The sequence below is a fragment of the Calonectris borealis genome, chromosome 2, assembly GCF_964195595.1.
Source record: "Calonectris borealis chromosome 2, bCalBor7.hap1.2, whole genome shotgun sequence".
Taxonomy (NCBI): Eukaryota; Metazoa; Chordata; class Aves; order Procellariiformes; family Procellariidae; genus Calonectris; species Calonectris borealis.
In genome coordinates this window covers 57,742,500-57,758,702 of record NC_134313.1, presented here as the reverse complement: position 1 = coordinate 57,758,702, position 16,203 = coordinate 57,742,500, and the positions used below count along the sequence as shown (strand labels likewise).

Genomic DNA, 16,203 nt, shown 5'->3' with positions numbered 1-16,203 from the left:
AGATGGCTGGTGGGTAATAATAATAACAGCAGCAACAATAAGAATAATAATAATCTGTCACTGTTTTCCCCGAGGGAAAGTTTCAATATGAGTTTCATGCCATATTGCATGTAAGAAAACTCCAGATAAGATGGCCTTTATAAATCACTTTCCTTCTTTTCCCCTAGTCACAAGGGAAGTTTGAGTTTAGACCTGCACATTACCAGAGTCAATCAACCATAAGACATAAATCTATAAGAAATTAAGCATCACTAGTTCTGGTGCTCACAGAACTACTCGTTTCCTTTCTGGTTTATAACGCATGCTTAGCTTCTTATTCCTGCATGTCTTCCCCATACCACATACAGGAAAAAGTTACACAATGCTTAGGGAAGGTTTTCTTTGGTAGCCCTGTTGTACAGTTGATCTTGAAGGTTAGTTGACTGCTATTATAGCAAATAAATGGGGCACAAGACTGAAATTCTATGAGAATATCAGTAGTAGATGAATTAATTTTCAAGATACTGCATTTATCCTTGAGCTCTAAAATGCATCTGCATTTAAAAAGCAGGGGATCTAGCATAAGACAGTCTTCTCAACTACCTCTGCTCTTCTATATTTCCCACATCTTATTTCATCTGCAGAGAAAAAAACTAAAGAAAAATATCCCTCTCTTCCAATAGGGATTTACTCCAGACTGGGAAACACTGAATCAACTGTACAAAATTTCTGCTATAAATATTTGACAGGAGTTCTTCAGAATGTTTTGCTAAAATTAAACTTATGAAAATGACAGCTAAGGCTACATCTGCATTAGCAAGAAGTACAGAATTATCAAAAGCAGATCTGTAGAGTGGAACAGCTGGTAACAAAAATTCAGAATTTACACTAGTCTACTTTAGCAGTTTTGCTCTGGACTAGTTCTAGCGCAATCCCATGTACTAAACACACATTAAAGGTTGGAGCAAATTCAGCACATTTCTGAACACATCCCTCGGCTTAAAACAGGAGGAATCAAGCTCTGAAGCCACTGCATAGAGCAAACTAAACTACAGTGAGGAGAGATAAGGATAGTCACTCTAAAGGTGTATTCCTGATTTAAACTAAGACACTGACGTAGATCTCTTAGCGATCTCCTCCCTCCCACCCCCAAGACTTTGTCTCTTTCAAGTTTATTTAGGAGTTTCAGGTATGATCTAGATCTCAAAGCTATTAAGAGTCTATTATGGAAAGGAAAAAAAAAGTTGGTGGATAAGAGAGACACATCTAAGAACAGCTGAACTGAGGAAAAGGCAGGCAAACCCCAACGTTACATATTCTGTTCAGAGAAAGCCAGCTGGCCAACCTGTATGTACATACCAGCTAATTCAGAAGTATGTAGGTAGCTCCCGCCTAGCCATGCCAAATGTTATCTGTATTCTGGTGGGAGTGTCAAAAGCAGCTGAGGTTAATGCACTGGGAGAGAGGGAATGGGAATAGTACAAAGGACCAAAATCCACAGAAAATTGGGCTTTTAAAATACTGTGAAGAGCAGAGTTTAAGCAAAAAGATATTAGCAAAAAGATGTTCATTTAACTAAGTTTAACGCTCTGGGTTCTTTTTTCTTCTTATCAGGAAAGTGCAAATGACTTCAGTATTATATTTCACAATAAAAGCATCCTTCACCAAACAACTTAGAGAAGTGATTCCTTTCCAAAAGAGAGGTTAGCAAACTCCAGCATTACTAGTGCTACATGAAACACGACGGGAGATGTAGCAGCACTTTCAATTTTTTTCTTCTAACAGAACTCAGTGCTTCTATACAGACAGTTACTCAACCATAACCTACTGCTACACAATGAAACAGCTCCTGGTCAGACTGCAATGCGTTATCAGAGCAGCATCTACCTTTTCACCTACGGTGTCCAGTAAGAAAAAAGGGCTCGAGACAGAATAAGAGATTATTTGGGATATTTTGGTTAGCAGTTGAGGACCTTTTAAGAGGCACAAGACCAGGAATTTGGGACTGTGGAGAAAGAGACCATTCAGGTACAACACGCAGTAGGAGGGTAGTAAAGTCCAGTAGTACAGAGCTGGGCTTTTCTGGCTTAGGAATTTAAATAGCATGTGTATGAAAAGAACATTTTTACCTGATACTTCCCACACAGAAGTATGCCTATGAGGAGTAAAGCTTCAGAATAGCTAAATGAGAGAATGTGACTGTGAAGAGGAAGCAGCAGAGAGAGAAACTTGAGAAGACAGGTAAGAAGGAATTGTGCTTGGGAGGAAAGCACAGGAGACTATGATCAACACACAAGAATTTTTTCCCCACAACATGGAACAAACCAAAATTCTTTAGTCTTGCCATTCCTGTGGCCCTGTAAAAAAGCACAAGTGTTCCATCTCCTTCTAGTTTTAATGGAGAATGACAAGCTTACTACTGTGGTCAGTTTTCCATTACCTCCTTGGACAGACATACTCGTAGAAGCAAAGTCTTAAACACTGCTGATATCTCATGAGAATGTCAAAATGATGGTAAAGGATGGGACATTGCCCAGGGCATGCACTTAAAAATCTCATTAGAACACTATACAAAATACTGTTCTGAAATGTCAAAATTTCAGAGTGACTACAGCCACAAAAATACTAGTCTTTGTACCAAGGTCTTCGTTGCAAAGGACTATATAAACACAGCTATTCTATAATCACTGCAGCAGTTTATTTGATCTTTACAATGAAGACAATGAAAGGGCTATTAAAGGCTTCATTTGAGCAAAAATAGTTTCAGGTTTCTTGTGCAGAGTCCTATGAAAAAGTGTTACATGGATCCCAAAAAAAGACTTCCTCCCAATCATTTAGAAACCGAGGAGCATTGCTGGAGTCCAGCATGCATGTTACTGCTAAGTAGGATTACTGAACAACTTAACTCCCAGGGTGCTAAAGTCAAAGCTGAGTAGGTATGAGATCTATATTGTAAAACATTTTTACCAAAAGCTGATAATAAATTAGACATATGCAGCTATAATGGACTAAACATACACTGCAGTACATACCTACTGGCAAGCCTGCCTCCTGCCGCAGGCTAGAAGCATATTGTCCTTTACAAGCTTAAAGGAAAACACATTTTGCATAAGAAAAGATGAAATAAGAGGCTATTTGCATATGTTATACTATTTAAGACTACATTTTTACCATCACCACTTCCTGTATGTGGTGTGCACTAAAATATCATCAAATACAATGAACAGAACAATTTACCAGGCACTTTTTGCCCTGCACTCCATGGTGTCTCATTGTACTTGCAATTCAGTTCTCTGGCAGTAACCAGCAAACAAATTACTAAGTACTACTGGCTTTAGGTAGCACACCAATTTAGTATGTTGGAGAGAACAGTGCCTGAATGATACATGCAGTGGCCTTTACAGATGAAAGGTGACAAGAACATTTTTATTTGGAAAATATTCACAAGCTCTTTTCACACATGATTGCAACAGCTCAGTCCATGCAGATTCCAGTGTCAGAGTTACGATGAAAGAACTAAGCTCCAACACAGTCTCAAACTAACAGTGCCTAAGGCAACAGTCTGTTGCAGTATTAAGTGCAAATGCAGTACCCAGCATGGACATGAATCACAAATCTGGCAGATTTTACAGCATTTGATGATAAAATATGACAAAACATTTTTGGTCCAGAAGTGAGGAATTCTTTTTTATTACAATCTCCCTTTAAGATTTTCACAATACTTGAGATGACTTTGTGGCTAGAACACGCAACACTGAGATCAGTTCTACTCCTTTGTTTGCTATACCTATTGTGCAACCTCAGAAAAAGTGCCTTACCCTGCCCCTGCAGCAATTCTCCCTACCAGATTCTAGGTGATACACTAAAAATCAAAGAAAACAAAACAACAGCTTAACATAAACACACCTTTCAGAAATATATGCCATGAGATAACTTGGATATGTGTATTTTGGAGACTCCTCAGATCCTAGCTAATATATGGAATGGACTACTAGACTCGCTGTCCTATCACAGAGTATTTCTACATTTTAATTTGAAATGTTTAGATACTTGAGATCCAAACATATAAGGATTGCACAAATCTTTCTGTAGTAAGAAAAATGAAATATTTGAACCCCATTTTATAAAGGTGTCCTTGAATAGTGAAAGAGGAATGGGCAGTGACTACTCATAATCTCCAGAACAGCTTTTAATATACTCTGAAGTACCTACTCATCGCATGCCAGACTACACTACGCAGCACCAGGATGAAGTCCCTAAAAAACAGCCGACACAGGCAGCAAAAAAGATTTTCCAATACTTCAGCTGGAACTCACCACTACTTCCTACCAAAATAAAGAAAGTATCTCATAGTCTAGGAATTTCTACTAGGAAGAGCAAAAAATGAGAGGATGTACAACTCTTTCCTATGCAGAAAACAAACAAGACTCTTTGCAGGGGTTTTGTTGCACTTGCCTATATATAGGACCTTGGGCTCCTACCCAGAATGCCTTCAAATTCATATTTTAAGAGCCTGAATTTACCTGTGCTTGGTTTCAAGTGTCAAGTTCCACAGATTTCACAATACTCTTCAATTTATTTTCCATGCTAATAGTAGCACCTAGACTTGTCAACCTCTTTCTAATACGCTCTATTAAAGAACATGACCGAATCTGGAGTTTTCTGATCGAGTTTTAGTAAGGCGCTTCCCGCTGCCCCCCCCAACTAAACACATGCTTAACAAAGAAGACAAGAACTTCATTGCTCATAGAATTAAATATATATAGTTATAAATAGTTGAGATTAAGGAACATCTGGAGGTCATCTAAGTCCCTCAGTTATCTAGTCAGTCAGACATTTTCAGCTGTCCTTGTACCTTACATAGACCAGGTTGAGTTTGTTAATTGAGCAGGAAAAAAGTGGTAAAAGAAACCATGGAAAATACAAACCTTCCTATTCTTTACTAACTGTAAGCACCTATAAATCATGCAGGGGAGTTTTACAAGCAGCACGCTGTGGAATAAGAAAAAAATTTGGCCCAAAATTTAATTTACAAAACCTTATTCACTGATTGAAAATACCACACCCCAATATGCCATTGAGATTTGTTGCATGGATTGACTTAAATTTTAAAGGTACTACTGGTTTACAAACTGCAGATAGATCATGCTTCAATAAGAGCTGTAACTGAGCAAGAGATTGCTCCTCTTTCATGTCACAGCTCATCATTAGAAATACACCTGTACTTCTTTCTGTAACGTTTTCTTGCAGCTACACTTATAATAAATGTCAACCAAGTAAGGACTGAAACTCCTATTGGAGTAGCGCTGGATATATCTCACCTCACACACTTTTAACTAAAACTCCAAAATCTACCTGCCAGAATGAAACCAACACACTGGCACTGATTGGCTTATGAAAGTAAAACCAAAACAAGACAAAACAAATGAGATTTTTAGGGTATCTTACAACTCTGATTTTATTTATACTTCCTCAGACACGATCAAGCAATACATTCATTTGCTGAACATTCCTTTTAAGCTAGTTTAGCCCTTAATGCTCCTGCTGAAATGTTTAAGGAGCACTCAAGAAAAGAAGTGGACTTCAACTTTCTGTGAACATTCTTACTACTGGCAAAGGCAAATTCTCATAGTAATTGAAAAAACTTGCTTCTGTTGCTGTGTGAAAATTTTTGACAACCTGGTTCTGAGGTACCACTGACCAGAAACACACAGAGCAAAGGGCCTCACTTGCTTCCAGAGAAAGAAAATGTATTTGTCACCCATAACACGATTCCCTGCTATTTCAGCTTGCCTTGATTTCCACCTTCTAAAAGTGAAGGAAATGTCTACAACGCTTTTTTTAATTTTAAAAACCATCCTAAATAAAAAGGTGGACCTATCCTGGACAACACCACAGAACTTACTATCCATAAATCAAAACTGGGAATAAGAAGGGTTAGGCTCCCCCTCCTTTCACAGACATTAATTTATTTTTACAATATTGCTGGAAGATGAGAATTCATTATTCCCTTCATTTTACAGATGGCGACTTAAGTTCACAGAAATAATGAGGTCAAGAGTTTGACCAATTTGCCATACCCATAACACATTATGGACTTGATTTTTCAGATTATTTCACATTAGATAGTACTTTATACTTGGTGAGGCCATAGTTACTAGTGACTTCAGTTTCAACTTCTGCAAGCAACTCCTCTTCCCTACCACTGCAGAAGGAAAAATGTAAAACAGCCTCGAAGCAGTTATCCACAAATGAGGAAAACACGTGGCAAATGCTCATAAAAAGCCTGTATCTTACACGAATTCCAAAACAGACTCAAAATCGGTAATTTTCAGGGACAGTACTCAACTTTCTTCAACATGGGACCCTCTTTTTTCTTCCTGCAACCTCCTCCTAAGTTAGAGAACTTATTTCAACTTCTGCAATAGGACTCCTCTTGGAGCAGTACCCTGGACTGCACAATTGCAATTTATCCCCAGAGATCCATCCCATTCATTATTTAAAGTGGAGTCCCAACCAAAAACCATCAACTCGTGATCCCATTCTTCTATCCGCAGAAGGGCAAATGAGAGGCGCTACTCTAATATATGGCAGACAGCATTTCTGACACAGCAGAACATAAAGGTTAGTGACACTGTAGTACACAGCAAGGCGGCGTGCAAACACAGACAAGAAGAACTTTCTTCACTTCTTTTGCAACACACTCCCATCTCCTTCCTTTACTTTCTCTAAAGTTTCCAGTCTTAAATAGATTCTGAGATCCTCCCACTGCAAATGTCACTCCACACATCAAGATGATGAAAAAATGAAAGCAGCTTGTTGATATCAGACTTCTAAACTCATATGGAATTAATTACTGTTTATGTCTTGCCAAGGCACTGAAAAACCATAAAAACTAACATTTTGTCAAAATATCCTTGCAGGTGCTATGCCAAACAATCTAGTCTTCCTTGGCACATAAGAGCTAAGAATTATTAACAGAACATGACAGAGGAAAAAAATCAAAAGGATCCCAGCTATCTATAAATGACCTTTAATATTCTTCCACATAGATAACTGAACATGGAAGAACTAAAGAAAATGAGCATGCTAGGCTCTACTCTACTTTAACGCCTCACAGTAGTATACTAAATATTAAAGTCCAAGTATCCAAAAAGGTGTCATTTTCAAAGGACGGGACACTGTCAAAGAATCAGTTAGATTTGTGGACCCAAAACCTGGGTAAACCCATCTGCATCAAGCCCCATCCAAAAAAAGACACCAAGAGACTGCCTCCAAAGACCCCGTAAGGTGCTGAGAAAAGGCATGAAACAAAAGAAGTAGGGAGAGGATGAATTCTTTCCCAGTTGACTCCTGAATGTCTCCTAGGACACTGAACTCCTTCCTGACTTTAAAAAGAAAAAAAATTAAACAAAAATTATGCTATGGGAATTAATTTATCACATAATGTCATTTAGGGTGAAAAACAATGTTGACAAACATAGCCTAAACTGACAGGGTCCTACAACCCTGAAAACAGTGGGGAAGATGGTGCTTTGCAACAGGGATCCCAAAAGAAGGTTTGATATAAACAGACAGCTGAAACAGGGAAGCACTGAATGAGAAGGTACCTGAAGGTACAAAAAGTAAGATCAAATACTATGATTTCTTCACTTTTATTTTTTAACAGAAATAGCTTCTCAATTCTGAAAGCCTAAATGTTAGTTGTTTAGTAAAAGAAATATGCAGGGCCAAGGGACTGTCTTTATAATAGGTACTGTCTGATTTACACCTCAATCGTACAGATATTTATATTCAGGATAAACTTTCAGAACAGAAGTCCTACCAACTTAAGATTACAGAATTATCCATTATTTCAGAGAAGCATTTGAAGGGCTGTGGGCTTGCTTAATAGTGAAGCATGTGAACTGGATACATTTGTTACAAATGAACTTGCAAAACCATAGTTTTAAGTAATTAGTAATTTTCACAATAGGATTAGAAAAATGCTAGTTTTTCTAGAAAAGCATAAAACACTAAGACATTTGATATCATAACGACATACCAGATTCTTCAAGAAAGGCAGAATCTTCATCAATAAGCCAGTACTATCTTGCTGTTAAAAAAAAAGCAGATCATTCTATCACCAATATTTCTCTATTTTCTCATATAATTTCCTCTTAATACCCAAGGAAAGTGCTGCATTCAAAGCATTTAAATTAATATTTTATGAAAAAAATAATTTAAAATGAAACAGCTTAAAATACCAAAGCTGAAAGTTTGTGGAACTTGCGTAACATAAACCAGATGACATTTTTATCAGAGAACAGTTGGGAATTATTTAAAAGCAGAAAATCCTTCCTGATTCCAAGAGACTTGTGTTGAAGCTTCTTTTTATGCGTATAGGTACACATCCCCTAGTCCAAATTGGGAGGGACAAGATGTAAGAAACATACATTTAATAATAGGGTTAACTCCTGGCATTAACAACAAACAGAAACAAACAAAAAAAAAAGCATTCCCCCCCACAAAATGGTGATAGAACTGCCTTCCAGAAGTCAGATGTTGACTCCCATTTCAGCTGGGCAGGAATGGTTCCCACAGTGACAAGGGGCATCACTCCTGAACCACATATACCATTTCTAAAATATTCCTCCATGTGGGCCAGTAAGGAACTGTAACCGCTGCCAGAATTCAAGATGAATCCGAAGGATGTTTGTCAGTGTTGTCTTATTCTCAAGTGCATTCCTCTATTCTCAGATTAACCCTTTGTCTTTTCATGAAAGATATTAGCATTATTGTTTTTACATATAGCTGGCTGTTCTGCAAGGAAGCACTGGAAAGAAACAAACAGAATGACGAGAGTAGAAATATAACTGGCTGAATAATTGTTTTTCTCCTTGAAAGGAACTCTGCAAGATCAAAAATATCATAAGTTTCTTTTCAGATGTTATCGATATTCAAATGATAATTTCTGGAGAAATGCTCTTATTAGTATTTATGCTTCAGCTGCTTTTCTTATTTCTCCTTCGGCAGTAGAAAATAAGGTCGTTTCACTTTCAGTTTCTCACTCACAAGCTTACTCTGAGTTGCAGGCACTGGAAGAGACTTTCTTCAACTAAGTTCCAGTATAAACAATGTAGAAAAGACATTCATATATTCGTCTTTTCTTTCTTTTTTTTTTTTAAAAAAAAAGAAAAATCAGAAACTGCATTTTTAATAAGCGAGATGAAGTGCAAAGAAGTCTTATTTATGTAATCAGTTAATTAGTCATTTAAATTAAAAAAAAAAATTCATTAAGAATCTGTATAGCAGAACTTTGTAGAAGGCACCACAGCTTTACAAGACTACCACACACAGGCAGTACGAGAAGAATGCATCCTTTGATTATTAAAAATGAAATTAGTCAGGAAAAGCACGTTACCCACAGCTGAAAAACATTTTTATTCCACATTTGAAAGAAAAAGTTTGACAGTTTTACAATTTATCAAGCCTTCAGCAACAGGTTCAGCATAGAATCCCAACAGACTAACTAAAATTAGAACTTCGTAACATTTTACTCACACTACAGGGGTGAATTCCAGGTTCAACTCGTCATGCCTATAAACAATCTGCTCTAGCTGACCCTGCTCTGAGCAGGGGGTGGACTAGATGACCTCCAGAGCTGCCTTCTAATCTCAACTAGTCTATGATTCTGTTCCATGAACTAAAAATGCAGATGTTCTTTACCTCAGCAGCAGCATGTGTACCGGCAGTTCTCTCCTCCTGCTGATATGTTCAGCATATGAAAAGGCTTAAGTCGTCTGTATTCTCCCACAACTTATACTATGTAGTCAGGATAGCATTTATTCCAACAGAGACTTACACAGGTGGCTAGAAGAACCTGTGCAGCTTGTAAGTACTGATGTCAAACTCAAGTTAAATAACATCATTAAGACAGCTGCGTAAAATACAAACATCGTATTCCTACTGAGGGACATGCCTAGCTGTGGAAATAAACATCTACATGGAAAAAAAAAAATCTCATCTCTTTACTCTGAGAATCAGACATACATAAGCTTCCAGAGTGCCTGAAGGGATCTCCCTTTATTCTGGATAGCCTCTCAAAATAAAGGAGGTTCTTTTCTTTCCCAGAATAGGTTTCCTCTTTATAGGATCAAGAAAGAGTAATGCTTGCCCAAGAACTCTGGCTCTCAGGAGTCAAAGACACTTACTGCAAAATCCATTAGTCCTTCCTTTTAATCTACAAGTCTAAAAAACTTGTATGTTCACAGGTGCTTCCTCTTGAGTCTTTTTTAGGATAAGCTACAGGTTCAAAGGAAGCACCTGCACAAATGTTTAGCATAATATGATACTCCCATTAGGCTAAATGGAGAAGTGGAGTTGTAAGCTTCAGTTTTGATCTACTGGTTATTCCTTAAAGATGTAACTAAGTAGATCTTTGTCAACTAAGAAAGACTATTCCATTAGCACAGAGCCTACCAAAGGAAAACTTAAAAGCTTTTCTACCAGTACTTTGCCAAACTTAAGATAAGCAAGCCTATTGCCAATTAAGTTTAAATCCCTTCTACAGGAATCTACATCCCCTCTGGAAACCTTCTAAAGGTCTCCAAGACAAGAGATTTCAAATCTACTCTAAACATTATTACTAGAAACTCAGTAATTTCTATTTAAATCTTCATAAGCTAATGATAATTTGCCAACCTAAAAACAAGAAAACCCACAACTTATCTACAGCACTGCCAGAAGGAACATAACCTAAAAACATGCAAAGGCCCTTCACAGGCTAAAAGCAGATGAACTGCCAACACCTACTCACAGTCCTTCAACTTTAGCAGGATTCACCACAGGTAAAACAGTGTGCTTGAGTGCTACCGTTCATGAGCAAGACCTAAAACAGTAGATGCAGGAAAAAAACCAAGTTTCTGACTCTGCCTAGGCTTACTTACAGGTCCCCAACTGGATAACTGAGGTTTTTGTCCTGGCTAATTGTGAAGACACACAAAATATTCAACGGTCTTTATTGCCACCTCTTGGCCATCACCACATCACAAAAGTAACAAAATAAAATCATATGCCAGTTCCTTTACGGAAATAATTTTTCTTTGGGGGGAAAAGAGATAGTGAGGTAACAGATGGAATGGAAACAGAGAACAGAGAATAACCAGAATACTGTCTGCATATAAGTATAACTATTTAGAGCTGTAAAACTACAGTGAGTACTGCAATTAACCTTCATTAATATTTTACTATGTCATCTGGAGAATCGAAGGGACTGGAAAGCAAAGAACCAGTTATTTTCAAGACAAAAGACAATATTTTTTTATTTATTTAAAAACGGTAATACAATTGTCAAGACACCTGTCCCTTCTTGAAGTCAGAAGATGAATTGATTAGCATTGCTCACTCTAGAAAAAGAATATCACTAAATGATCTTTCCATTCTCCCTTTATCAGTAAACTAGTAGTAAGAACTTAGATTAGTAGGTTGCTGCATAGTGTAGAACACCACAGAAAGCTGATTTCTCTCAGTTACTGTTCTTTGTCGCACACAACCCTGCAGCGAACATAAACAAGAGGAAGATATTTCCACAAACTGGCTAAGGAAGCTATCTATCTATCAGAGCTTGAAATGGTTGAAAAGCCAGACACCTATTAAGTAGGACTAATACAAAAGGCTTTGAAAGAGAAAGGAAACTATAAGAAATGTCTTCATGTAAGTTCACTTCTGCTGCCATGAAGCAATGGAACTTTCTAAGATTTCTAGCACAACAATACTCCTGGAAATGCAAAGTGTTATTTGGTTTCTGTTGCATTTCATACATTCTGAAGCTCAGAGAGGGGAAAAAAGTGCTTTATACCTCTGATGTTTTCCAGCTTCATGAATGCAAGACATAGAACAAGAAGAAAGTCGTTCCAATACTCTTCATCTCCACCAGGCTACTGGCAAGTAGAAAGCACATGACAGGGGCAGAGAGGAAAATATCTCAAGTTTTCCTCGTCAGCTTGCATTTTTACTTTTTGCCTCTAATATAGATTGTAATTGTGTCTCTAACAGTGCTAATGGCTTTTCTTAGCATAAACCAGTGTGAAACCAATCCTCTTGTGACATTATCACTACCTAGAGCACTCTGAGTAGCCGCCATGAAACTGAGGAGAGCTTATTCATTTGTTGCTTGCTAAAGATAAAAGCAGATATAAGGACGCTTTGTCAGATCCAGGGAGATAACCCAAAATAAGCCAAGGCAAAGTCATACTCTCAAGAGTTTAAAGTCTCTCTTTAAATGAATATTAAGGTTTTATGCAAGGTGGCAATAAAGATCCTCAACTGCGTAGGTAAGATACAAAGTATGGTTCCATAAGCTTATGGAGGAACTTTCTAAGACTTCTCTAGGTTCTGGAATAATAATGAACTGGTAAAAAAAAAAACTAAAGATGTTAGCAGGGCTCTGACTTCTGTTATTCTGTTAATAAAACTATTCAGTGTCATAACACAAAATGCAAGATAGAGTTTGTGCTAATATTTATTTCATACCATCTGTCGCTAAAGTCTAAGTAGAGTCTAACGATATAGTTAAAAAAAAATACAGTCTGATCTGGAGACTAAATGACCAATCAACATTTATACTATTCCATCTGCAATAGAACATGGAAGAGAAGAAACACCAAACATTCATGTCCAGCCCACCTCTTCATAAGGTACGATCAAATTTGTCAAAAGGAAGTTGTTCTGAGTGTGCATATTAACAGTGTGGTAGCAAGTTAATCATTACATATTTGTGATCAATAGTTTTTTCCAGTTTTAATGAGGACCAACTGCGCTAGTCTTCCAGACAATTTCATCAGCCTAAGATCATCTAAACACGGTACATCAGTTCAACAAATACAATTTGTTTTCATATATCTGCATACCCAATATTGAGGAAGAAGTTCTAGGTTCTAGCTTAGCCATTTCTAGGTGCCAACATTCCGCTAAAAGGATATCCAGGGCTTTTCCATCTAGTTAAGTTAAAGCTGCAACAGTTTATGGGTTTTGTAGCAATTTAAACAGACACCTAATGGTGCAAAGAAGCTGCTGCTTGAGACTATGACTGATGACCTCTAATTTAAAAAACACAAATGTTCCATCTTCAGTTTGTGCTTTTAATCCTAAGGTATGTGGTAACATAGTAGTACCCCCTGCAACTCATGCCAAACAAACATTGAAGCTTCACAGAAGCACTCATTCAGCCTGCTTATTAAAAGACCTTTTCCTCAAAGAAGTTACCTATTGTGCAAGCCTGATGGAAGAACTTAAATGAACTTAAGTTTGTTGCACAGAGCTTGCTTTCTTACACAACATCTGTCCTAAGCTTTGCTGTCTGTAGTGTTCAGAGTTCACAATTAATTTTGAATAATCCTCTAGGTGGGAGAAGAAACACAAAAAGATGTCAATGGAAAGGCAGAAATTCTTATATCTGAAAGACTGAGCTGTCATCTTTGCGAAAGAACCAAAGGCTCTCTGATCAACTGTCTGCACTCAATGATTACTAGAGAAAAGCCAGGAAATCAGAAAAGGGACTCACATATCATACACCAAACACCTGACATCACCATAAGAATGCCACCATAGTCCTCTAGGTGCTGAGAAAAACATTGGCACTCCTTGACATTTTAGCTTACAAGACACATACAGGAAAGCAGAAGCATTAAAGAGCAGGAAAAAAAAAAAAAGGACACAGTTAATGGGTTTACCATTACCTTCCCAATGAAGTATTCTGCTATACCTCAAACCCTGCAATTTTATTTAAACAGACAGTTTCTCAAGCTTGCGCAGAAACCTACTGAATTCACACAGGGTGAGATTAAGGTCCCCAGCTCATCAAGTCACAAGGTTAGCTGAGAGTCTGAGTTTCCATCTAAAGAATGAAGAAAAGCAAGTGACACCCAACATCTGCACAAGCCTCAAATAATAAAAACAGGTGAAATGCCCTGATGTCTCACATCATTCTGAAGATCTATTACTCTGGGGACTCTCACCCACTGAACTACAGCAGATTACAGTGGAAGAAGGAAAGAAAGCACAGGATGCTTAGCTCTGCAGCGGCACAGCACCTGTGGGTAGCTCACTATTGCCCTATAGTAACCTAGATGTGAGGACCTAGAGTAACTAAGATGTGAGGACAACCAAGTTGCCGTCAACTTGCATACAGAAAAACACCCAAACCCTTGCTGCTTCAAAACTAGAGAGTAGAAGTGACCCCCACCTCCAAATCATGACACATCAATAACAGTGAATTATTTTAATAAAAGTTAATGATTTCTTATAGACATGATGATCTCACCCTTTCCTAGCATTCCAAAATTAAACATTTCTTTCCTGGAACATAAGTCCATTTGGATTGTTCTATATCTGTCTGATAGCTTTTTGTTCCTACAAGCATCACAACTTACTCACTTGTCTTCATTAAAGCACTGTTTTATCCCATAAATTATCTTGTAATTCAGAGGTATAATTCAGATTTTCCTCCGCATCACATGGCCCGCAGAAGGCATAGAACACAGTGACAGTGTCCAGGCAATTTCCACAAGACCTCTAGCTGATAATACTGATATCCAACTACTTGTTTTATTTGGGAGTTTAAATTTAAAAAAAAAAAATCCTTTCATTTCTTATCAGCTACCCAGCCCTTAAATTAAAAAAAAAAAAAGAAAAGAAGAATATTAGCAGTGGTACCTAAAGAGTCAGGCTAGAACTAGTATGAAGAACTGTGCAACTGAGCCTGGCATTCTCTCATTTCTCGTCCTTCCTTTGTTGCCTAGTGTCACCTGTGCTGTGCGAGTTACTGTGCTCCACCTCAGCGGCGGCTGCCTTGTACTGACAGACCAGCCAGCTGAACGCATTCTTCTGCAAAACAACCGGGCACCCTTTAGCATTTAACGGAAGCCAGAAACGCCTCACCCGCTCGCCCCAGGTCTCCATTTGACGAGGGCAGGCTACCCCGGCGGGGTGGCACGGCCGAAATCGGCGAAGCAACTCCCGAGGCTGCAGGGAGCTGCCGAAATTCCCGAAACGGAGGCGGGGCATGCGTGTGTGTGTGTGTGTGTATGTGCGTGTGTGCATGTGTATGTGTACACCGCCATGCCGCGCTCGGCACCCGCGCCCCGGCCGCCCGTGCAGCCCCCGCCGCCTCCCTCCCCACAGCCCCGGCCCTGCCTCCCGCGGGAACCGCCGTCCCGGCCCCCTGCACCCGCCGCCGCCGCCGCCCCCTGGCCGCAAGCGGGCCCCCCGCCGGACGGCGGGGCAGGGGCTGGGCTCCGCGAGCGAGAGGCGCGGCCGCCAGACGGTGACAGCGGCGGCCATGGCTCCCGCCGCGGCGCTGACAGGCTGACAGCGGAGAGCCGCTGCCTGCCGCCGCCGTGCCCCCCGCGCAGGGCAGCGCGGGGACAGGCCCGCCGCCCCGCCGGGCTGGGCGGGGGAGGTGCGGTGCCCGCTGCCCAGAAGGGCAGGGCAGCGGTTACACCCCCCAAGGCGGGCACCGGGTGAGGGCTCCCCGGACGCCCCGCTGTCCACCGTTCAGAGACGAGGGGGCGGCATCCCGCGGGCGCGGGTACCGCGGCGGCGAGTGGGATCGGGGGTCCCCGCCGCGCAGCGGGAAGGGGTGGGGAGGTGCGCTCTGGTCCTTACCTTCTCCCGGGAGCCGGCGGCGGGACGCGTCCTCCTCCTCCCGCCGCTTTTCCCCTCCTTCTCTTTCCGTGGACGGCGCGGCCGCGGGGATCCGACAGGGGAGCGGGTGCCGCCCGCCGCCGCCAGCGGTGCCCAGGGGCTCAGGCTCCGGCCCGGCTCCGGCCGCTGTGGCTGTCGGGTTTGAAAACACCCCTCCCCCGTCCGCTCTCGCCCTCCCTCCCTCTCTCTCAGCCTGCGCTGCCGCTCCCCTCCCCCGCCTATCCCCAACGTCGCTGCTGGAGTAGAGCTCCGCGGAGCTCCCATTGGCCGCGCCCCACCCACGTGGCCCTCACACAGAGCACGGGACGCGGGCGGGCAGGCGCTGCCGCGAACGTTACACCGCTCGGGCGGCGGTTGGGGGGGGCGGGAATGTCACCGCGCCGCTCCGTTCCCCGGCCCGAGAGAGACGGGCGCGGACGCGCCTCCCCCGCCGGGCTCCTCGCTACTCTGCGGGCGGAGCGCCTCGTCCCGCCGCGCACGCAGACGACGGGGAATAACGGGCTCGCAGGGTGTCAGGGGCGGAGTAGGGGGGTGAGGGGA

At 40.9% G+C, this 16,203-nt stretch overlaps 1 protein-coding gene across 5 annotated transcripts in view; it reads right to left on the bottom strand.

Moving 5' to 3' along the window:
* ANKRD12 (ankyrin repeat domain 12) overlaps positions 1–16,161 on the bottom strand; it is a 72,116-nt gene extending 55,955 nt beyond the window's left edge. Inside the window, exons 1-2 of one of the 5 annotated variants that reach the window (XM_075142064.1) lie at positions 15,625–15,853; positions 8,024–8,074 (exon numbers count right to left, since the gene is read on the bottom strand). The gene's annotated coding sequence lies outside the window, so the exon portion shown is untranslated. Of the gene's footprint in view, positions 1–8,023; positions 8,075–15,624 lie in introns of all 5 variants that reach the window. The other 4 variants (XR_012672369.1, XM_075142063.1, XM_075142066.1 and 1 more) reach the window with 4 other exon arrangements.
* Positions 16,162–16,203: the final 42 nt, after the last annotated feature.